The 23,838-nt window shown below is 41.2% G+C and overlaps 1 protein-coding gene across 9 annotated transcripts in view; it reads left to right on the top strand.

Moving 5' to 3' along the window:
• The window catches only part of NCOA3 (nuclear receptor coactivator 3), a 168,459-nt gene that overhangs the window by 45,378 nt on the left and 99,243 nt on the right, over positions 1 to 23,838 (top strand). For 2 of the 9 annotated variants that reach the window (XM_084645749.1, XM_084645748.1), the window contains one exon: positions 17,298 to 17,353. The exons of 6 other annotated variants lie outside the window; for them this stretch is intronic. The gene's annotated coding sequence lies outside the window, so the exon portion shown is untranslated. Of the gene's footprint in view, positions 1 to 16,897; positions 17,093 to 17,297; positions 17,354 to 23,838 lie in introns of all 9 variants that reach the window. One more of the 9 variants, XM_084645747.1, reaches the window with a different exon arrangement.

Genomic DNA, 23,838 nt, shown 5'->3' with positions numbered 1-23,838 from the left:
TTCGTCCATTACACAATCTTGATTAATTCCCAGAACAGGTCCATTCTGTGCACTACCTGAGGCAGGAATCCTATGGAAAATATAGTATATGATCATTTATTTAAAGACTGTATCATAATTAAGGCTACAATTTAGTCACGGAAGTCATGGAATCCGTGACTTCCAGTGACCTCCATGACTTCAGCCTGTGGGGGCTGGGAACTGCAAGGTATCCCTGCCACCTCTGGCGGCCCCTGTGGGTGGCGGAGGAACCCCCGCAGCTCTTGGCCCTGGCAGTGCCACAGAACTGCCCCACTGCAGGCTGTGTGGGGAACCGTAGATCCCCGTTTTTGTCAAGGATATTTTTAGTAAAAGTCACGGACAGGTCACAGGTAATAAAGAAAAATTCACAAAAGCCGTGACCTGTCCGTGACTTTTACTAAAAATATCCTTGACAAAATCTTAGCCTTAATCATCATGCATATGTACAGTGGCGCTGAATTAAGTTTTCACCATCAGCCTTCATTCTGGAATTTCCTGGTTTATGCGTATTTGAGTTTGCAAACATTAACATTCTTTTAACAGGTTTCAGAGTAGCAGCCAAGTTAGTCTGTATTTGCAAAAAGAAAAGGAGTACTTCTGGCACCTTAGAGACCAACAAAACATGAAAGCTTATGCTTAAATAAATTTTAGTCTCTAAGGTGCCACAAGTACTCCTGTTCTTTTAACATAGGGTTTTGAATGTAATTTGTTTTTTCAATTTGCTTAAAGAAAAAAAACTTCTATCATGTGGAATCATATTGACTCCCCACATGAGTCGTCAAGGTTGGGACATTTAATTCCATAGAACAGACCTCTACCGCTTGAGCACATGAAGTGACTGTTAGTAGTATAAAGAAAAGGAGTACTTGTGGCACCTTAGAGACTAACCAATTTATTTGAGCATGAGCTTTCGTGAGCTACAGCTCACTTCATCGGATGCATCTGATGAAGTGAGCTGTAGCTCACGAAAGCTCATGCTCAAATAAATTGGTTAGTCTCTAAGGTGCCACAAGTACTCCTTTTTTTTTTTTTGCGAATACAGACTAACACGGCTGTTACTCTGAAACCTGTTAGTAGTATGCTGTTATCCTGTCTGTGTGCACCAGCTACTAGAGAGGGTTGAGACACATACTCTTGAGAACTATTGTCTGGTAGCAGAAGAGACAGCGAACTCGGGAATGCTGGGTTCAATTAGGAGTTCTGTAGAGGAGTGTGCTCTAGTCTCCATCCACACTCTATCTGTCTCCCTTTGGTAGTATCCATGTGCTGCCTCCTGACCCTACTCCTTCTCCTCCGTGTAGCATGGGTGCTAGCGGGGTGTGTGTGTGTGGTCTTTTGGGTGGACAGAGCATCAAGAGCACAGAAGAAAGCCTCTTTATTCTCAGTTACAGTGCCAGGCACCACAGCAGCACCCAGCAGCTGGAAGGAGTGATTGCAGGGAAGTCCTCCTCAATCTCTACCATGCTGTGATGGATCACGTTCAGTCACTCTCTCAAAATGACTCTTGCTCAGTCCAGTCAGCATGGAGGTGCTTGCTGTGTGGGGACAAAGCATGCTCTGTGCTCATGGAATCTTTGGAGAATTTAGCTGCCAACCTTTAACAAAACTCTGAGCATGTGTAAAATGAAATTGTTCAGAGGCTTATAAATTGGCCAGATTTGGGCAGATTTTTTCACAGGGACATGGAAAAGTTCATCCCTGACATCTGCTAAATATCAAGTCCCTGCTCCGAAGCATGGAGATGTCCGAGCTTCATAAACAGTGTAGGGATTTTTTAAGATGCATTTTTTTAATATGGATCCGATGAAGTGAGCTGTAGTTTATGTACCAAATAAGCTTATGTTCAAATACCTTGGTTAGTCTCTAAGGTGCCACTAGTACTCCTTCTCTTTTTAAGATAGGGAGAAGAACATTGTTTTGGCTAACTTCGGTTTTAGACATGACTGAACCCTGAAAGTTTCCAACAAAAGGCAGCCTGAGCCAGACATCTGGCATGGAAAACTTCGTCCCAACCATTGTATGTGGCAAAGTCAAGAACAACTGAACATAAGGTCTTTTAATGAAAAGTGTTAGGCAACCTCAACTTACCTTCCCTGCCTTTGATATGGAACATATGACTGGGTGCCATAGTACAAAAGCTTATTTATAAATATCTGTGAATTTGAGAGATTCAGATTGTCAGCTTCTTGGGACAGGGACAATTTCTCCTTTGCCATTTGAAAAGTGCTTAGCATATTGTGGGTTCTTCCAGAAACTAATAATAATTTTAATTGTTATGTAGGTCATCCAAAATAAATGCTAAGACATGTCCATATCACATCATGTGGCATACAAAGAATTTATTTTAAAAATAATTTTTTAAAGAATGTTTAGCGTTTAAAAAATAAAAAACTTTGGGGATACCCTTTCCCTGTAAAGCAAGACGTTTTATGAGGTCGTCTATAATAGCCTTTTTTTTCTTTTTCTTTTCAAATCCCACAGTTTGGCTCCACTTGTGGTGGTAACTGTAGAAGTGCTTGTGAACACAATGCTGCAGGAAACCACCAACTTCTAAGCTCAAAGTTATTTAGATCTGTATTGCTTATATGTTCATGAAGCAAAAATTGAGCATTCGGCAATTTTGGATGGTACAGAGTATTGGACTTACTTTCATTACTTGAACATTTTAATTGTGCCTGGAATTAAGGAAGATTTTATATCTGTGCCTGGCCTCATGTGATGCAAATGTACCATGTTTTGAAATTATTCATAAAAATATTGTAAATATGTCAATGAGTGTAACTTATTTTTAATGGATTTTGTAAACCTGTAGGTAATCTTGGACACTTTTCAGAAACTTGAAAGAATTTATGCCTGGTCCATGCTGTGGCAAAACCTTGCTAGCTAACCCCATTTAATATGAATTTTTAAAAAATGGTTTCAGAGAAGACACTGTAGATGGGATGGGCTTCAGTGTCTCTGAAGGATTGAGGCATGCTGTTAATTCAAGGGGAGCCTCTCTGAGCTTTATGAGCTGCATAAAAAGCATACATGGTTGTCTGTATTCTGTGTTTATTTCAAGAGAATTTTTAAAAAGGGTTCAGGTAGATAACCATTATTGTATTATCTCACTATAACATACCAGAATGTATCTTTTTAAAGTCTCTCTGTGGCATTGTTTTTTTGTGCATGAGAACATATATGATTGTTGCACAGAATTAGGTTTTTATTTAATGCTGGTGTGACAGAACGGTTTGCTCATTTTGTATATGTGCTGATGGACTTATTTATTTTGCCTTTTAGATATCAAGCAGGGTTTGCGTATAGTATACTTTGGGACCTATCTTGGTATTAGAAATATCCAGTGCCCATTCCCATCCCCCAGTCTTAGAGCTCAGAGGAGCCTGGTTTGCTTGCAACTGCAGTGGTAGGCATCTTTCAGGAAGTGACCTTGGCTTGTATTAATCAAATTCAGAACACACAGAAAAGCTTCTTGGTAACATGCTGACTTGATGTAAAATTTTATAGCATCCATTTTCTCTTTAAAATGAGGCCATCTTATAAAAAGAGAATATATTAAGTGACATCTCAATTTAAAATAATTTCAGTAAACATACACAATATTTAGAGAAGTTAAAATAACTAAGCCATCTTAATGTAGTGTATGTGAATGGAAGTAACATTTTGGTTGTTTTGTGTGTTTTTTTTTTTTTTTTTTTGCAGGTAACTAAGACTTACGAATTATTACTAGCAAACTTACATTTTAGAATAACAAATAAAATCCTAATAGTTACAAATAGACAAAAAGCTTTTTCAATTTGTATTCTCTTTCACCATTGATTTTCACTTCTGCGATAGCATTATTAAAAGAAAAAAATGCAGGGTAATTGAGATTTAAACTGTATCAAATTCAGAGGTAAGATTCATATACCATCTTTAGTATTCTGATTTTCCATATATTTTATAATCATTTAATAATTTATTGCATCTTTTTGTCCATGGATCTCAACACACATTATGAACAGTGGTTAATCTAATCTCATAATAGCCTTGTGAGCCAAGTGATGTTATCACCATTTTCACAGATTAAGAAACTTGAAGCAGAGTGAACAAGAGACTTGCCCACAGTCATATAGGAATTATGCAGAAGGGCTGGAGATAGACCTTCTTCCTGGCTTCCAGATTTATATATAGATCTTCCACATACAGCAGTATGTGCAGTAGTCCATACAAGATGCTGCATGTGCAACTAAGGTTATGGGAAAAGGTGCAATTTAAACAAAGCAGTACACTGTTAATCTTAATTACATTCTTACTGGAGTATAGGAAAGTCTTAGGCCATGTCTACGCTACCACTTTTGTCCATTTAACTTCTGTCGCTCAGGGACATGAAAAAGACACACCCCTGCGTGACCTAAATTACACAGACAGAAGCGCCTTTGTGGACAGCACTGTGTCGGTGGGAGAGCTTCTTCTGCCGATATAGCTACCACCACTCATGGAGGTGCTTTTATTATGACAATGGAAGACAATTCTCTTCGGCCAGCATGAGCAGCTACGCAAGCGATCTTAGAGCAGCACAGCTGCACTGGTACACCTGTGCCACTGTAAACTCGCTTTGTAGACATGGCCTTACTTGCGTTGTGGTATTTGTTTACTAGCAGATTGTATTGTCCTTCTCTTGGACTTCCTCTCATGGTGGAGAGGAAAGCAAAAGCTCCCTGTGAATAGAGGGAGCCAAGGGGGAGCAAGGAGAGCTACTGAGACTTGGGGAGGGTGGGAGCAAGTAGCCGGCTCTAGACTCAGAAGTGCACTTCTGGTAGTTCCTACTACGATTCCTGGAAGGCTAGTGCCTGGTACCTGTGCTTCCCACCTCTGTGGCTGGTGCCCTATGTGCTGATCCCTCTGCCCCCACCCTGGGGCCAGCGGCTAGTGCCCATGCTCCTGCCAGGACCTGCAATCTCTCTGTCCTTGGATAATCTCTTTCATTTAACATGGGTTCACCAGACCTCTCCATGCTTATGATTCAAATAATACTTTTCCCTTCTGTCCAGTTGTGTATACTATCCTGGACATCTTGCCATCAGCTCAGTTTTAACATGGAAAAAATTGATTTTGTGTTCTCACTTGCTATTTACAGCACCAGGACCTTCCCCACTTTGGTGGCATTTTTTTTTTTACTCCTGTCTTCTCCTCACACATCCAGGCTTTCATTAGACCCTATCGTATTTTCCCCACAGTATAGGTCAGAAATCTCACTTTTCCTACTTTTCATGTTTTTAGTTATCTGTTGCCTTGAACACTGCAACTTCTGCTCCTGGGGAATTCTGCATCACTGCGCAAGTGTAGAATTCATGTCTCCCGCCAATTTCTTTGCTTCCCCGGGGAAAAATGATTTCTGATGGAGAAGCAAAGGAAAGCCACGAGCAGTCATGTGCCCCTCCCCAGCAGCGTGGGCATATCATTTCAGGCATCCAGAGCAGCCAGTGGAGAGGTAAATCACTGCAGGGGGAAAGCACTGGCCTGTGGTTCCTACCCTGCTCAGATGCTAGTTCCAGCTGGGATGGGGGGCAGGGGAGGATGGGACTTCCACTTTCCCTGCAAGGAACGGCCGGGGTCATGTCAGACCTGCTACCAGAAACCTCCCCCGACTGCAGGAAGCTCCGCATTTTCCCTCCCTCACTTCTTGCCCCCATTGCTCCTCAGTTGTGGGGGCAGGAAGGGGTGACTGCTCCACCATCTACCCAACCCCCTTGCATCCAGACCTCCCCACCGATCCTCACCCCTTGCATCTGGAACTCCCCTTGTACCCAGACTCCCCCCCGCTAAGTCCCATCCACCCCACCATTATCCCTCTCCCCACTGAGCCCGGGGTGGTAGTGATGGTTGTGGCAGGCACGGCCCTTGCGCTGTGTCAGGGTTGGATGCAGCCTCACTGCCGAGTTTATGTCTGGGGGGGGGTAGTTGCAGGGTGATTTCCCACCTCCGTGAGCACAGTGGCCTGTGCTCCCCACTGCAATGCTGGAGGCTCCACATTATTTGTTGACAAAATATGCAAAATTTTGCAAAAATTTAAAATATTGTGTGAAGAATTTTTAATTTTTTGGTGCAGAATTCCCTCAGGAGTAAACCTCCTCCTCCTCTCTGGCATCCTTGAACCAATGCACTCTGTCCTAGCCATCACTCATCTTCCTTGTCTGCAACACTGATCAAATGCATCAACTTGTCTTCCTTTTCAAATGTATTCATTAGCTTTCTCTTACATTTAGTATCAAGTTAAAGCTGCTCATCATCCACCTCTGATGCACTACATAACTATACCCCTTCCTACATTTCTCCTCTTACTGTTCTCTTGCTGCCTTCCTTATTCCAGGGAATCAAACTTCCCCGTACCTTTATCTGTCTCTCTTTACTTTCATACCCTCTTTTATTCTGCCTCATAGCCTGGAACTCAGTTTGTGAGTGAGCCAGATACCTGAGTACTTTTCATTTATATTGCCTCATATTGTTTTCTTTATAGAAGCTCACCAGTGCTGACCCACATTGGTAAAAATCCAGTCATTATCCCATTAAAGTACAAAGAGTTAATTTAAACAAGGGCCATGCTCCATGATAAAATAATGGCTGGCATGATCCATGATTCTGCTCTCACAAAGTACTCCTCTTGGTGCAGAACTGTGCTTTCAGATCAAAACTTTTACTTTTAAATTTCTTTCTTTTTCTGACATCTGTAAAGATTAACCTTAAAAATGTTAACCTTAAAAATATTAACCTTACAAATTGCTAGTCCCCTGAGCAGGGGGACCATATCTTTGTTTTGTGCAGTGCCTAGCACAAAATCAAAGCTGAATAAATAACTATCTAGTGTTATGATCATACAGTGAAAGATCACACAGTAACGCAGCTATGTAAGGGGACAGACTTGAGATTACTTTTGATATCAGTCATCGCTCACTCCCAATATTGGTAACACATATCACTCTGACTCCATTACACCTTTGAATTCTTCATTTATGCTCTCATCCCTCTTTTCTTAACCATTGCAGCTCTTCTCTATGGTGCACTAAATGCTGCCTGCCTTCTCATTCTACATGTTAGAAAAACTAATAAACGTAGTCCCAAAATAGCCAACAATGATGCAGCAGTATGGGTGCTAAACTGCTAATGGAGACAGGGGTCATGCATTCTTATCACCATAGACAGTAAAAATACCTGTGCAGTGTCTACACTAATGCTTGCCATATTGCTACCAATTGTGGAGCTGCACCTTTAGTATCAATTACTTTAATATTTTTTGTGGGGGAGAGGGGATGTTGTTTTCTGTCAGTCTGTCTCTCTCTCTCTCCTGCTCTCTGTGTAATGTAAATAATACTTATAGCTACGTTATCACCATCTTCAAGTGGCTCCGTTGGTTCCAGCTCAAAATTACCAGTTACAAGAATGAGATATGCCCTCTCAGAACAGTCAAAATCCCTTCTGGAGATATCAGGGTGGCACTGGACTCTGGAATTGGAGCCAAGATATCATCCCTCAGCACCACAATTCAAGGAATAGTACTCCTCCTGACCATCACCATACTCCGCCATCTCTCTAGCATGGAGCAGGCAGGGATGCCTCATCATTACTGTCTGAGCACAATCCTAGAGCCGATAAGAGATACCTCTCACAGGGCACTTTACCACAGAGAAGATGAGCAGCATTGGGCTGACCAGCAGCAACCAGGCCAGTACGCATGTACTATGCCACTCTGGCTGTACTGGCCATACTGAGGACTGTGATCAAAAGTGTCCCTCTTATAAGTCCAGGAAGAGGATGAGATTGGGCTCCCCAGTGGCATCACTGTTTAGACCACTTACGCTGGAGCCAGAGGTTGGCTACCAAAACGTGGGAACGCTGGAGAAACAACAGCATCCCCAGTATCCGCCAAAGGAATTTTCATGTGTGCCTGATGAGGCACCATGAGACACCAGCCTCTGCCCCAACAGTTGGTGACCTTAAGGCTTTTCAGGCTTTCCTAGCTCACATAGTGGAGACCCAGGATATCAAAATGATGGTCACACAAACTCTTTGACATCCTGACCACATCAGCGCCAGTCGGAATTACATTTCCTATAAAAAAGGCACATGGAAACCATCCAAGGAGCTCTGGCAAACCTTAGCTACCATCCAGCCTACACAGGAAAAAAGGCACACCCAAGGACCCTACCGGACTAGCCCTGTTCAGGCACAAGTTTTATTTGTCTGCATCACTGAAACTCCATTTGGCAAACTACCAGGCATTGGTTGCCAAATTATAATTTCCTGACATGGAAGAAGGTAACTCCCTTTCTGGCAAAAGTGCCACAGGATGCTAGGGAGGAATTAAAGGAGATCATGAGAATAGGCCAGATGGTGGCTAGAACAGCTTAAGCTTAGAACAGCGTAAGCATCTGACATAGCTGCAAGGTCGATGGCCATGGCTGTGACCATCAGACAGGCCTCCTGGTTGACAGCAATATGGAAGAGGTCCAGGACACCATACAAAACCTTCTGCTCAAGGTGAGGGATCTCTTCAGGAAAATAACTGATGAAATATTCCACTCCTTAAAGGACACCAGGGCCACCCTGAGTTCACTGGATCCCTACAGGGAAGAGATGTCTTTTACCGATATTTCCTTGTTCTGAAGAACTGATTATGGATTGGACTGATTGATTATGGATGCATCAGGGACAGATTGAGAAGCTCCCTTGTACAGCCTACAGATTCAAGGGACCTGACGTTCAGATGATATGGAGTTACATATGAATGTCTTGGAGCTCAGAGCTATCAGACTGACCAGTTTGATGTTCCACCCTGTTCTCTGGAATTCACTAGTGCAAATCTTCACAGACAGCATGACTGCTGTACACTACGTAAACAATCAAGGAGGCACCCACTCTTCATTCCTAAAGGCGCTTAAGTGCTGGAGTTGGTGCCATCAGAGTGTCGTGTCCCTGAAGGTTCTTAACTTCCAGGGAGTCAGACATAGCTAGGCATACTTCCCAAGCAATCTGTGACCAACGATGAATGGTCATGGGATAGATGTTCCACCTTTCGATATTCTTCCAGTAGATGTGTTTGCCACCAAGGATAACGCTCTGTGTCAGAATTTTTACTCCAGAAGACTGAACCCAGAATAAATCTTGATCTGATACCTTCCTCCTACAGAGGAACAGAGGCTGGTCTATGGCTTTCTACTGATTTGCCCTGATTTCCAGGGTATCTCAAAGATCAGGGGAGACTAAGTGGTGGTCATTCTTGTTGTCCCTTATTGGCTGAGGGACTTTTGGCTGACAGATCTATTACAAATGTCTGTTCAGCCTCCTTGCTAGCTCCTTGACCATTTGGACCTGATCTCATAGCACCATGGCCAGATATTTCATCCATACCCAGAGTTGCTGCACCTGATGGCATGACTGTTGGCTGGTTAAATACCACAGATAGACTACTCCCTACAGATCCAGGAAATTTTGGATAAGTTTAGGAAAATATCTACCAGACATCCATAATTACCTAATGGAAGAGGTTCTAAATATATAGGCAGCCCAGCATGGTCTGGACCCAGTCTAATCCTCAACATAGATGATTGTCGACTCTCTGAAACAGCCCAGACTTACATTTTGCTGTATTAAATTGTAAATTATTGACAATTGTAGCTTGCCACCTACCTGTACAACAATACCTGGTCTTTTTTCTCCCCACGGTTGAAGTTTCACAAGGACCTCTTGCACGCTTATCCACTGGTCAGGGAACCTGTACCTTCCTTGAACCTCCATTGATGCTGCTCTCTGAATGTTCCCTACATCACCTGACTCTGAAGTCAGTCTTCCTGGTAGCTATTACTTAATCCAGAAGAATCAGCTGCCAGTATTTATGGTTGAAGCCCCCTATCCAACATTCCATACAGAAACGGTTGTACTGACACCTCACCCGAAGTTCATTCCTAAGGTGGTCTCAGATTTCTGTATAAACCAGTTAATCAACCTACTTGTCATCTTTCCAGAACCACACTCAACACTGCGAGAAAATAAACTTTAAGCATACTTGACGTTTCCAGGACGTGCTTTATTATATTGAGAGGACCAAACCATTTGAACTATCACCCCCCTTTGTTTATTGTAATAGATATTGTTGTAAAGGTCAAACCATCTCTTCATAGAGGATATCCAAATCAATAACACGGAATATCTCATTATGTAATCAGCTGCTTGGTGTACCTCTCACACTGAACATCAAGTCTTACTCCACCAGAGCACAATCAGCAGCATCTGCCTGCTTCAGCAATGTGCCTGTATTGGAGATCTGTAAGATGGCAATGTGGAGTGACCTACTGACCTTTGTCAAATACCATGCCTTGGATTTAGTTGCTAGGTCAGATGCCAAGTTCACGAGCGCATTACTACAATCGCTGTCATTTGCAGCTTAAAGTTCTTATTCTGACCATCCTGGGGGCATACCGCTTGCCTGTCACTTGTTGTAGGACCTGCACTGACATATACACAAAGAAGAAAGAATGGTTGCATACCCTACTACAGTAACTGATTCTTTGAGATATTGTTAGTGTGGATCTTTGCCTTGTTCTGGTCTCAGAAAAAAGCCAGAAAAGATAAGAAAGATAAATGTCACGCAGCAATTGCGGCTCAACCCTATCTTCTAACACCACCTGCAATGTCTGCCAACAAGCCTGTGGCTCAAGGATCCGTATTCTCAGTCACCAGAGGACTCATGAAAAATAAAACCTGTGAAAGAGATCATACTCGACCTCAAGGGATTGCTGATGCATGCGGATTTCTTAGCCCACCCTCTGTCCCAGCTTTTTAGAATCCTCAGCTACCATGGGCTTTGAATTATGAGGGAATTGAGGGAGGGTCACAGCCACTCTGCCCTTTATGTCCATGCACAAGAGCATGAGCAGGCATAGGGTGCATGTTTGGTCCCAATGGATCCCGCTATTCAAAAAAATCTGATCTACCTTGGATAAGGTGCCTGTGAACTACGCTGCTATCCACACTGACTGTCATATCTCAATGAACCACAATTGCTGTAGGGTAATTAATAGCACTTTCTGCAGGGCTGAGTGGTACAAAGATTCTGGGCTGCAACACAATGTATAGACAGCCCGAGTAAGCCTGCTGTAAATTAGAGCAACCCATAGGGGTGCTCTCATATGTGCCAGGGGTTTCCTTGCTGGACGAGAATCCAGGTGGCACAGAAGTGGTTTAAAACTATCTTAACCATGTCTACCTCTGGACTGCTCCTTTTGGGAGAATCTCTCTCTGCCCTCTTGTCTTAAAAACCTCTCGTCTGTCCCTTTATACAGCACCGTTGATTGAAGTTTCTCCTCTGCAACTGCTACCACTTTGAATTCTGCTTTCAGCTGAAATTAGAAAACAGCTCTTTCCCCCTGTTTATGCCTTGTAATTGCTCTCTACTTCTGCTGTTATCGTTTTAACGCTGTGAAGCATTTTGTGGTACAGTTCGTATAAAAGATGCTCATCTTCATCAGAAAAGTTGTTTTTCTGTTTTATTTTCATGCTAAAAAGAATGATAAACACCTATAAAATATTGCAAAGGAAATCTTTGAAGAGGAAGACAGGAAGGAGAAGACAGGAAAAAACAAGATTGCACTCCAGCTTGTTTGATTTAAGTAAATATAAAATAACAAAAATATAGATGAAGATTTAAAAAAAAATTCAAAGTTCTGATGGGTGGGAAATGTGGCCGTTATCTAGGATTTTTTTAATTTAAAAAGTTAGTGTATGGATAGAAATCTGGTACTCAACGAGTTAACTTTCATTTGCAGCCTGAAGAGCTGTCTGGAACCTCTGTTTTCTGATTGGCTGCTAAAAGGTGAAATTGAAACCACTGTAAACTTTTGACCCTGTAGCAGTTCTTGTGGAACGCCTACCACTTGCAGAGACCAGAGGTTTTTTCCTGTCCTGTCTTTATTCTATGTGATCGTGCAGTGCTGCATGCAGCTTTTCCAAGAGAGGGGGAGGAGGGAGAGAAGGAGAACAAGCACAAGCAAGTAGTTTGCATGTTCCAGTAATGGCAAAGTTGAATTTTTTTTCTTAGCAACACCAACTGTTTTTAATTTTTTTTGTTCTGTAAACAAGTAGGAATTGTGCTCCCCCCCATCCCACCCCCCAAGATATTCCTTTGTATGTAAAAAGTCCAAATGAAGGCTGAGTACTGCTATTAATTAGAAACAGGGTCGGGACTCCAAGGATGAGTCATCAGTTGGATGCTGGCATGCTAAAATGTTTTAATTCTTTGTTTTAGGAACTAAGCTAATAATAAAGTTTTTTTTTCTTCAAAGATTGAAGTGGCTTCTGTTGTCTGTATGAAAAGCCTTCCAGAGATGCACTTAATAATAAATAGAATTTATTTTCTCCATTCACAAGGTTGTGGTGTTTCTAACAGCATTCCAACTAGCTGAGACCCACAACTGTAATTATCTTATTTTTTGTCTCTGTTTCTTCTTAGAGGGAGGAGGAATATAAATTTTGAACCTATCTCTGTGTGTTTGAATATGGAAATAAAGTGATCCCAGTTCAATCTGGTTCTTCTGCGATTTGCAGGTGGTGCACAATGACAGCCACAATCTAGTTTGTGAACTGGTTGCTGGTTACATTAGTGGAGTGAATTTAGGGCATGATTCTCATCTCTCACAGATTTTACACTGGTGTAACTCTGTTTTCAAGAGATTTACATTGGTGTTAAGTGGGAGGAAAACCAGGACTTTGATGTTCTTTAAAAATTCACCTTCGTTCCATGGTCTTACAGGCTAACTGCATTTGATGACATGCTCTTACAGTGGGAGTTTAAGTGATGCCATGAGGTAAACTAGAACTATCAGCATTACTTTCTTTAATGCAAAATAAAGATTGGCATTCTTGGTACAGGCTTTTTTTTTTTCCCTTTAAACTATTTTTGCTCACCCTGACAGTGCATCAGCTGATATCTCCTCTTCTCTCTCCCCGCCCCCTGCGCTGGACGTGTTTGACTCAATATTCTAATTGAGAGGCATGGTTTACTGAACATTCTTAGATGTTACTTTAAAATCAAAGATTCAGTAAATTGTATAGTTAAAGATGGCATTCACAATTCTTGCCTGCCCAAAGGAAACACAAATTCAAAACTTGAAACCTAACTACTGGATGATCACGTTCTGATTATCTTATTAGCCTGCTCTTGAGAACACTTTTCTGTCTGAGATTTAAAATAGAGTATATTATGTAATAAAAGAACTTTCTTAAATAAACCCCAGCAGAATATTAGTATGAAAAGGATTTTTAACATGGGCTTAATAAGCAGCTCTAAATGTGTCAGAAATGGGTTCAACACTCAGTAGTTCTCTAGGGCTGGCATGGTGGAGTAACATTGTGAAGGTTTGTGGGTACAGATCTCTGCTTCAAAGACCCTTGTTTCCTCTCTACAGTTTTATCTGGGAATTGAGCAGGGAGTCCCCTGAAGCATTGCCAGCAACATCAAAGGAACAATGAATATAATATGATTAATAGCAGAGTCCCTGCCCCCTCTTGTGTGCAATTCCCCTTGCAGTAGCTTTAGAAAAACACATTCATAATGATATTCAGTGGCCTCTTGTTCCAGTCAGTGTTCCCAAGCAGAGCAGCTATTATATAATTTGATTATTTTTTTCACTTGATTCTTTGTTCTATGCTTGTATGTGTGTTGGCTATTTTCATTGTTCATAAGATTTTTCTCTGGTTTGTACGCAAATCATACCACACATCAGGGCCTTGTATGGAAAAGAGAGACTCTGGGTAATCCCATGCAAGTTTTTAATAAGGGAAACAGATTGAAATTGTGTAGAATTCTACACGCAAGCCAGCTACTAACAACTCTGAAGAAATAAACTTTTATCCACAAATCAATGCCACAATGTTTTTGTCACTATTAGAGATAAAGTTTCAAGCAGAATAAATGGAGTAAATACCTTTCTCTTATTAAAAGGATATATGGTGCTTAAGATCATGACAATGATTTAAATGAGCAAAAGCTTTTTTTATAATTGAGCAGCAGCATTTAAGAAACGCATGAAGAGTGTAATTTCAGTTATTGTAAAATGTTTTCCTCATATGCTTTGTGTCTGCATCCTTGCTCATACAATACATATTTAAGTTTAGAGAGTCAAGGTGGGTGAGGTAATATGTTTTACTGGACTAACTTCTGTTGGTGAAAAAGACAAGCTTTGAGCTTACCCAGAGCTCTTCTTCTGGTCTGGGAAAGGTACTCATTGTGTCACATAAATTACAAGGGGGAACAGATTATTTAACATAAGTAGTTATAGTTTCTTACAATCTGTTCCACCTTGTTGTAATTAGCTGTGACACTGTGAGTACCTTTCCCACACCTCAAGAAGATCTGAGTAAGCTCAAAACCTTGTCTCTTTTACCAACAGAAGTTGGTCCAATAAAATACATTATCTCACCCACCTTGTCTGTCTAATGTCTTGCAACCAATACAGGTGCAACAATACTGCAAACAATATTTGTTTGTCAGTTGGGTAACTTTAACTCTTGGGGGACTTCATCTGAACAATTTCTTTTCAAAGAAGCTCTAAACTTCTATTTTCAGCATTAGTCTAACATTTTGTGTTCTAGCTTTTAAGAAAATGTATATCAAATGGTAGTGAAAATTTCAGGAAAAGAGATAATCTTTAGAAATATTGCAGTGTACCAACAATAAGATAGGAGAATACTTAGATATTGCTAAAACTTAAAGCTGCAGTAGCAACTTCAGTTCTGCTAAATCTTGCAGCTTTGTTATAAGGCTCCTATTACTTTTCTGAACCTCCCAACACTTGTAATCTGTGACTATGTGAGAATCTGTTTTTCATTTTTTTTCTTTTTAAAAAAAGCGAGTTTCTGGCCCTTGTGGGAGTGAAGAAAGACATGAAAATGTGAGTACTAAAGGCTCAAGTACAAAAATTCCCAAAATGTATTAGTCTTAGAAATCATGAGATTTTATTATTTTTTTGGGACCTGATTCCTGTTGGGGTTTGTTTGTTTTTTTTAAACACTTGGAGTTGCAAATACTGCTGCTAATGAGAAGTATATAACCACTTGAAAATAGTTGAACTTAAAGATGCCCATCATTAATAGTTTGTGTAAAAACCTCTTAACTTTTAGACTCTTTTTTTCTTTTACTTTGCTTTATTAAACAGTAGCATGTGTTTAGTGTTAGTGCAATCTCTAACCTTAAAATAGCATGCAGGGTTTTACATATAAACTGAAGAAACTATTTACAAATACTTTCTCCATCACTCTGAGGCCCAGAGATTTGTTACAATGGGTCCGTAGTCTGGTAGCAGCTTGGGGACAGATCCATACCTATCAGTCGTTGGCAGCAGGAGAATGCACTCTCCCTGGAGTTCCCTCCACTTTTTTCAGCTTGCACAGCAACTACTGGCTCATCCAACTGTCCCTGCTGCAGAGCTTTCTGAAGGAAATTCCAAACTTTATTTGAAATTTGTCTCTAACGTTTTGGCACAACAATCCACCTAATTCCCAGCATTTTCTCATGGCTGCACTTGTCTTCTGGAGAGATCGTCACCTCAGTTCCATCTTCTGAGGTGTTTTCACCAGCTGATGCTATTGTAGGCTTCAAGAAGAGAGCTGGGCTTGGAAAAGCCAGCAGTAAAAGAGAGATTTTTTTGCATCTACTACTTTATCCCCTTATGGAGTATCTAATTCAAGAGCTAGTGGACTCTGTGGGGAAAATGCAGTCCCCCCCCTTCATATAGACCAGTCTGGGCAGGGAGCACTCGCCTCTACCCTCACCAGTCAGAAAAAAGGAGGCAGGCAGAATTGGAAAATGTCTCTGGGGCAAGCAGTACACTCAGCCCCCCCACCCCCACCCCTATTCATGAGGGGACAATGCTAGAAGGACAGTATGCCAGATGCAAGATCATGCCTGACTCCCTAGAGCCTACACTAAGAGGCTGAGTTCCTGATTGCAGAGCATATCTGTCTGTCTTCCCTCTGCCACCCTTCAGGCTGTGGATGGAGAGTACTGCACAAAATAGATACCATCAACAGCAGATATTGTGGTAAGGGGCTTTCTAGCCTCGCTCCTTTCCTCTCCTGCCACTTCTGTAACAGGCCTCCCAGGTTCATTATTGATGTTCCAAGGTGGGACTTCAAAGGGTGAGACAGAGCTACAGCCTCAGGTAAACATGGGCCAGCTAGAGAGGGGTAGAGATTTTGAGGAGTCCATCCTTTGAACCCAAGCCCTGTTTCACTTCCTCCTCTAAAGCAGTATTTTGCAGACAAATTCCCAAAGGGGAAATAAATAAATAAAATTAGTCCATTTTCACCTGCTCACCTCGTGGAATTCAGCAGATCAATACAGAAGAGGCCAAGCCCCAGATGCGGTGATTCTCCAAAGCGTGCACGCACGCCAAAGGGAATTCTTCCTCCTTAGAGGAGGAAGACCAGCCGACCAAATCAGGAGTTAGGGCATCAAAATATAAAGTGTATATTTTTAATTTTATATATTAGAAACAAAATTCTGTGCTGGAGGGTTTATATCTCCTGGCTGGCCTGGGAACATTTGGGAATCCCTCAGGAGGAGCTTGAACCTGTTGCGGGAGGAAAGGGAGGTCTGGTCTTCCCTATTCTCCATGCCGCTGCCATGATCCTCACCAGGAAAAGCAGCATAAAGGAAAGAAGTACTTGTGGCACCTTAGAGACTAACCAATTTATTTGAGCATAAGATTTCGTGAGCTACAGCTCACTTCATCAGATGCATACTTCATCATGAAGTGAGCTGTAGCTCACGAAAGCTTATGCTCAAATAAATTGGTTAGTCTCTAAGGTGCCACAAGTCCTCCTTTTCTTTTTACGAATACAGACTAACACGGCTGTTACTCTGAAACCAGCATAAAGGAGGAGAAGAAGAAGAAACAACAAAATAACAAAGAAACATCCTGGAGGCTTGTATTCCAGGCAGAATACTGAGTACTGTGGAACTATGATTAGGACGTCTGCGGCTGCCCTGCACAAGCTATATCTGTAAATCTCCCATCATTCTCCCTGGGAATTGCAGGTAATAGAGTGGTTGGGGATCTCCTGCCCCCATCTAAAAGAAATATCAGATTGTGATTGTTAGATGCCGCTTCAGGTCATCATGCCCTATTGGGTTGTCATTCCTAGCTGCCACTGAAGGTCACCATGTCTTAATGACCAGTTTGTTATACCCAGCTTCTGTTGCAGACTGCCATGTCTCACAAGCATCTCCTCTTCCCCCCCAGCAACTGGCCATGGACTGATGAGAGGGACAGCGGCCCAGATGTGGAAGAACAAGCAGGTAGTAAGAGACCTCTTGGCACCTAATTTTGGTTCAGTACTATCCAGACTGAACAGCTGCAGATGTCATTTTGCCTTGTATCCTGTAAAGCATACCTCACGGTAGCTACTATCTTCAATCAGATAAAATTTGAAGTTGAGCTGTCTCAGAGGAGATCCAGTTTTGTACTTCTAACTCAAACGAATAGTCCTTACATCTGTCATAACATACATTCCCAAAGTAAATTCAAGAAATATTTTTCTTTCTGTTAAGTGTCAAAGCCCAGTCCTTAGGAGCATTAGAGAAACAAGGTGAGTAAGGTCATATCTCTTATTGGACCAATTTCTGTTGGTGACAGACCCAAGCTTTTGAGTGTACACAGAGCTTTTTCTTAAGAGAAGGCAGAGAACTTGTATCTTTCGTATTGAGATCTACTAGGCAGCCACATGGTCATCAAAAGATAAATTCACTAATATTCTACCTGTCAGTTATCCAGTCTTTAGCCAAAGTCATTTTTGGGCAGAAATCTTCTGCATGTCTTAGTGCCCAGGGGAAGTTGAAGGATACATAATGTATCTTGTTTTGGATATCCATATTTAAAGGATGATCCTGATTACCATCCTGGAAAATCGCTCTGCTGTGAAAATCCAATTGCAACAGATCTGTGGACCATAGAACAACTTTCACAGCAAGGAAAGTAGAATTGAGTTTTCCTTGCTGTGAAAGTTGTCTCAATGTGGGGAGAGTGGGAAAGAAGGGACAAGACAGACGGACTTCAGAAGAAGGGTTACTCCCCGCTGCTGGTGACTGACAGATCTGAGTCTATACCCAACCTGCAAGCAGGATGAAGTACCCATTGTAACAGATCTATGTAGCTTGTTACCCATAGAAAGGAAATGTTCAGATAAACACAGATAATTTTTCTTACTACTCTTGTCTGTTAAAGGATTTTGGATATTCTGAATGAATATTTTAAAAAATATATTTGCAGACATGTAGAGAGTAGGTAAAAATTTCAAAAGACAAATGTAGTGACATTTCTTCTTTGCCTCCCATACTTAAGGTTTATCTAATTTATTTCAAACACTGTAGTCTTTTTCCAAGAATTTATGCCAGTTTAGATTCTGGCCTTAAATTATAACATTGTTGGGAAAAAGCTGTGCAACATCTGAAACTGAGAAAGTTCTTTCATGACTTAATGTCAAATGAAAGTCATGAAAAAAAATTAGTGCTGAGAGAGAAAGTTGTCTTGTTTAGTAGTGATTAACCCTCTTTTGCCTCACTGGGCAAGTACTGAAAAGGCAGGGAAGGTGCAGTCAGCCTCTGTTTTAAATCCCCCATCTTTCCATCTTGCTTTCCTAGCACATTTAATATCAACATCTTGGATCTTATTATGTTAATTGGGTCACTGTGTTATTGTGACACACAGTAGAAGATGGGACACTAGGCAGTGAGGGCTCTGAGGTACTACAGAGAATTCTTTCCCAGGTGTCCAGGGGTGCTGGAACAAATTGTATCATGTGGGTGCTGAGAGCCATTGAACCAAACTGTAAACCCTGTATATGATGGAAACGACTTCAAGCCAGTGGGTGCGGCAGCACCCCTATATCCAGCACTTATAAAGGTGTGTGGCTGGTGCGTCTTACTGATCACCATACTTGCGATTGGAAAGAAATTTTCCCACAGGTCAGATTGGCAGAGGCACTGTGGTTTTTGGGCTTTCCTCTGCAGTATGGGTCACTTGCTCATATGAGCTAAAGTAAATGGTGGATTTTCTATAACTTGATGTCTGTAAATCGGGATTTGAGGACTTGAATAAATCAGCCAGAGTTTATGGGTCTATTACAGGAGTGGATGGGTGAGGTTCTCTGGCCTGTGATATGCAGGAGGTCAGACTAGATCACAATGGTCCCTTCTGGCCTTAAAGTGCTATGAATCCAAAATTGGGGAGTTCAAAACCATGAAGAATCTAGTTTAGTGTAAAAGGACCCTCAAGTCAAAAGTGAGAAAACTTTATAATCCCAAGACTCACTTCGGAACCATCTTAAGAGTACCATAATAGTCAGAGAGGGGCTTATGAGAAGAGTAAAAATACTGGGACTGTTCAGTTTAGAGAGATGTTGTTTTGTAAAAGGACATGATAAAAGTAGTCAGAATAACAAATAGATGCTCCTAGGTACCCTTTCTCATAGTACAGGAATTAAAGGTAGACCTTAGATTTAAAGGCAACAAATTTGAAATTGATCAAAGAAAATACTTTTATACAATGCATTATTAACATGTGGAACTTACTGCTACAAGATTTTGAGGTCAAGAACTTAGCAGGATTAAAAAAATTATTCATTTATATGGCTATGGAAGCATCTGCAGTTATGCTAGATAGGTAAATGTTTAAGGGATATAAATAGGGGTGTCGATTTAATTGCAGTTAACTCATGTGATTAACAAAAATTAATCACAATTAATTACAGTTTTAATCGCACTGTTAAACAGTAGAATACCAATTGAGATTTTATAAAATATTTTTGGATGTTTTTCTACATTTTCAAATATATTGATTTCAGTTACAACACAGAATACAAAGTGTACCGTGCTCACTTTATATTATTTTTTATTACAAATATTTGCACTGTAAGAATGATAAACAAAAGAAATAGTATTTTTCAGTTCACCGTATACAAGTACTGTAGTGCGATCTCTTTATCGTGACAGTGCAATTTACAAATCTAGATTTTTGTTGTTACACAATTTAACTCAAAACCAAAACAAGGTAAAAGTTTTGCACAGCAGTTCTCAACTTACGGGCTGCATGCGGCCCAATCAATACACAGCTGCAGCCCACCTCAGGTGTGTGCTAAACGTGGGGTCCCTGGTTCTCAGCTGCCCAGTGCGGAGGGGTGCGGTCTGGCTGCCACGCCGCGGAGGGAGTCTGGGTTCAGGGTGGCGGGGCCCCACAGGGTCAGGGGTTCGGGTCCGGGTCCACCAGCTCGTCCCACGTGGTAGGGATTTGGGTAGCTGCCCAGGCCCACAAGCTCCGGGGTTCAGGGCCAGCCCGCTGCCTCAGACCCCCTGCAAGCTCCTGGGTCCGGGGCACTGGGCTGGCCCCACGAGGTCCAGGGTTGGGGCAGACAGCTGCATGCCGGGGTCCAGGGCAGACAGTTGGCCGACCAATGAGGTCCCGGTCCTGGGCGGGTGCCAGCTGCCCTGTGCAGCAAGGGTCGGGGCTGCTGCTGTCCTGCCACCTGACCCCTGCGGCCCAGGTAACACACTATGGACTGCATATGTGGCCCACAATATGTAATCAGTTGAGGACCACTGCTTTAGAGCCTACAAGTCCACTCAGTCCTATTTCTTGTTCAGCCAATTGCTCAAAGTTTTGTTTACATTTACGAGATAATGCTGCCTGCTTCTTATTTACAGTGTCACCAGAAAGTGAGAACAGGTGTTCGCATGGGACTTTTGTAGCCTGTATTACAAGATATTTTCAAAGCCAATTATTCATATGCCCCTTCATGCTTCCGCCACCATTCCAGAGGACATGCTTCCATGCTGATGATGATGCTTGTTAAAAAAATAATGCATTAATTACTTAGTGACTGAACTCTTTGGGGGAGAATTCTATGTCACCTGCTCTGTTTTACCCATATTCTGCCATATATTTCATGTTATAGCAGTCTCGGATGATGACCCAGCACATGTTGTTCGTTTTAAGAACACTTTCACTGCAGATTTGACAAAGCGCAAAGAAGATACCTATGTGAGATTTCTAAAGATAGCTACAGCAGTCGAACCAAGGTTTTAGAATCTGAAGTGCCTTCCAAAATCTGAGAGGGATGAGGTGTGCAGCATGCTTTCAAAAGTCTTAAAAGAGCAACACTCCAATGCGGAAGGTAGAGAACCCAAACCACCAAAAAAGAAAATCAACCTTTTGCAAGTGGCATCTGACTCAGATGAGAAAAATGAACATACATCGGTCCGCACTGCTTTGGATTGTTATCAAGCAGAACCTGTCATTAGCCTGGTGCATGTCCTCTGGAATGGTGCTTGAAGCATAAAGGGACACATGAATCTTTATCGCATCTGGCACGTAAATATTTTGCAACACCGTCTACAGCAGTGCCATGAGAACGCCTGTTCTCACTTTCAGGTATCATTGTAAACAAGAAGTGGGCAGCATTATTTCCTTCAAATGTAAACAAAACTTTGAGCGATTAGCTGAACAAGAAGTAGGACTGAATAGACTTGTAGACTCTAAAGTTTTACATTCTTTTGGTTTTGAATGCAGTTTTTTTGTACATAATTCTACGTTTTGTAAGTTCAACTTTCATAACGAGATTGCACTGCAGTAGTTAGTATTTTTCAGTTCTCTTAATACATTTCTTTTGTTTTTTGCAGTGCAAATATTTGTAAAAAATAAATATAAAGTGAGCACTGTACCCTTTTTTATTCTGTGTTGTAATTGAAATCAATATATTTGAAAATGTAGAAAACATACAAAAATATTTAAATGGTATTCTATTATGGTTTAACAGCGCGATTGCTCACGATTAATTTTTTTAATCGCTTGACAGCCCTAGATGTAAACCTTTATAAGTAGGGCCTAAACTAGTCATTAGCTCATTTGGGACAGGTAGAAAGAAACTTTCCTTCAGCAGATTATTCTATAATTTGTATACTATGGTTTTTGTACCTCCCTCTGGTATTGGACAAGATGGGCCTCTAGAATGGCAATTTCTGTGTTCCTGTGACAAACACATCTTAATTCTAAAAAGCTCGTGGCAGCGGCAGCAGCATTGTTTAAATGAAATAACACTTCTCTTTTTCTGCTCTGTCTTGGGCGTCACGTTAACCATCTATTGTGGCTCTTTTGGATCAGAAAGGCCGCTTCATATGTTTCCAAAAGCAAAATACCGAAAGTTGCAATTCTTCTTTATTAACTTTCAACATAGTCTACATGGCTGCAAAACTACAGGAAGTCAGGGATTTTGCCTATGGGAAACTTAGAGAAATATTCTATACATTTTAACACATTTCATTATCTGTTGTCTTGGGGCTTGTTATTTCTGAAGGGATTTTCTGTTTTGGGGACTGGTAGACCTAATAAAAGGTTTATGATAGTGTCTCAGGCAGGGGCCTCCGAATTTTAAAGCACTTGGAAAATTTTGCTATTCCTATGGCAGTAAAAATAACTATTCTGTGCTCATTGCAAAATTCCAGCATTCCTGCCTTTTCAGACTCCAAGGCCATGATCTCATTCACAGTTCTTGGAATTTAACTCTTTAATTCCAGAAAACTGAGGACTTGCTTTTTTGCAAGAGTCATTGGGTCTACACTACTTTTCACTGAGTAAAGTTAACTCTGCACATAACATTTTCCCCATGTGCCTTGAAATCATAACTGCAAGCAATTAGATAAATAACCTGAAGTTTGACTGATTTAACTGCTGAATTGTCTCCTCTGAAATGCTCTTTTGTAACATTCCATGACAAGGTTCGTCCCTGAATCTCAGTGTATACCTCTGTTTTTCTATAAGAATAAATCACTTGGCAGAAAGTTCTGTTTCTGCTGTTGGAAGAACAGTATCCTAAGAGGCTAGGCTACATTATGACTTTTGCCTGCTTTACACTCATGCCAGTCAACTGTATACTTTCAGTTCAGTCCATATACCCCAAATTACAGCCACATAAATTTTTCTCACAGAAATACAGAACAAATTAAAAATTGTCCCACCCTTGTACATAATACAGAACTGCTGCTTTAAATCTGACCATGGAATTTTTCAGTCACCAAACTTTAGGTTAGCATTTTAAATTGGAAAGAGGAATGACGTTGTCATATTGGACCAATTGTATAAGGCAAAGTCAGTTTGTTAGGATGGAGGGGTGAGATAAAGGCTTAGTATGCACTACCAAGTTTTGCTGGCCTGTGTCAGCTAGGAGTGTGAAAAAATTATGCCCTCTAGCTAACAGAACTATACTTCAAAACCCCTGGTTTAGACACAACTATGCCTTGTAATGTAATTTGGGGAGATGATTTAGTTATGCTGGCAAGTCCTTCTGTCAGCTTATGCTGTGTCTACACCAGGGAGCTCTGCTGGTATTGCAATACCGGCAAAGCATTTTTGTGTCGACATGTCCAAAGCCAAAAACTTAACACTGCTTTTGGGGTTGAAAGATGGTTTTAAACAAAAATTGTTTTTCAAATTGCATCTCTTTGAGATTGGGGCTGACATTTAAAAGACCAGAGGGATACTCTGCTTTAATGCTTTACTCTTAGAAAGAACTAAAGCATTTTTGTCAATTGTGCTCCTTTTATGACTGTTAAGAGACAAAAACACAAATCCCATTTTATAGAAAAGATATCATCAAGCCACTTTTCTAAGCATTTTTAGGATAAAGGGGAAATGAGAACGTCTGTTTGAAGAACAAGAAAAAAAAATTGCAAAATTCTCCACTGTAACATTACATCTTCTTGTAACTCTTAAAGGCTTCAGAGTCAGATTGTTA

This window comes from Lepidochelys olivacea (genome assembly GCF_965140295.1).
Source record: "Lepidochelys olivacea isolate rLepOli2 genome assembly, chromosome: 13".
NCBI lineage: Eukaryota > Metazoa > Chordata > Testudines > Cheloniidae > Lepidochelys > Lepidochelys olivacea.
The sequence above is the reverse complement of the archived record's forward strand: the minus strand, read 5'-3'. Positions and strand labels throughout refer to the sequence as shown.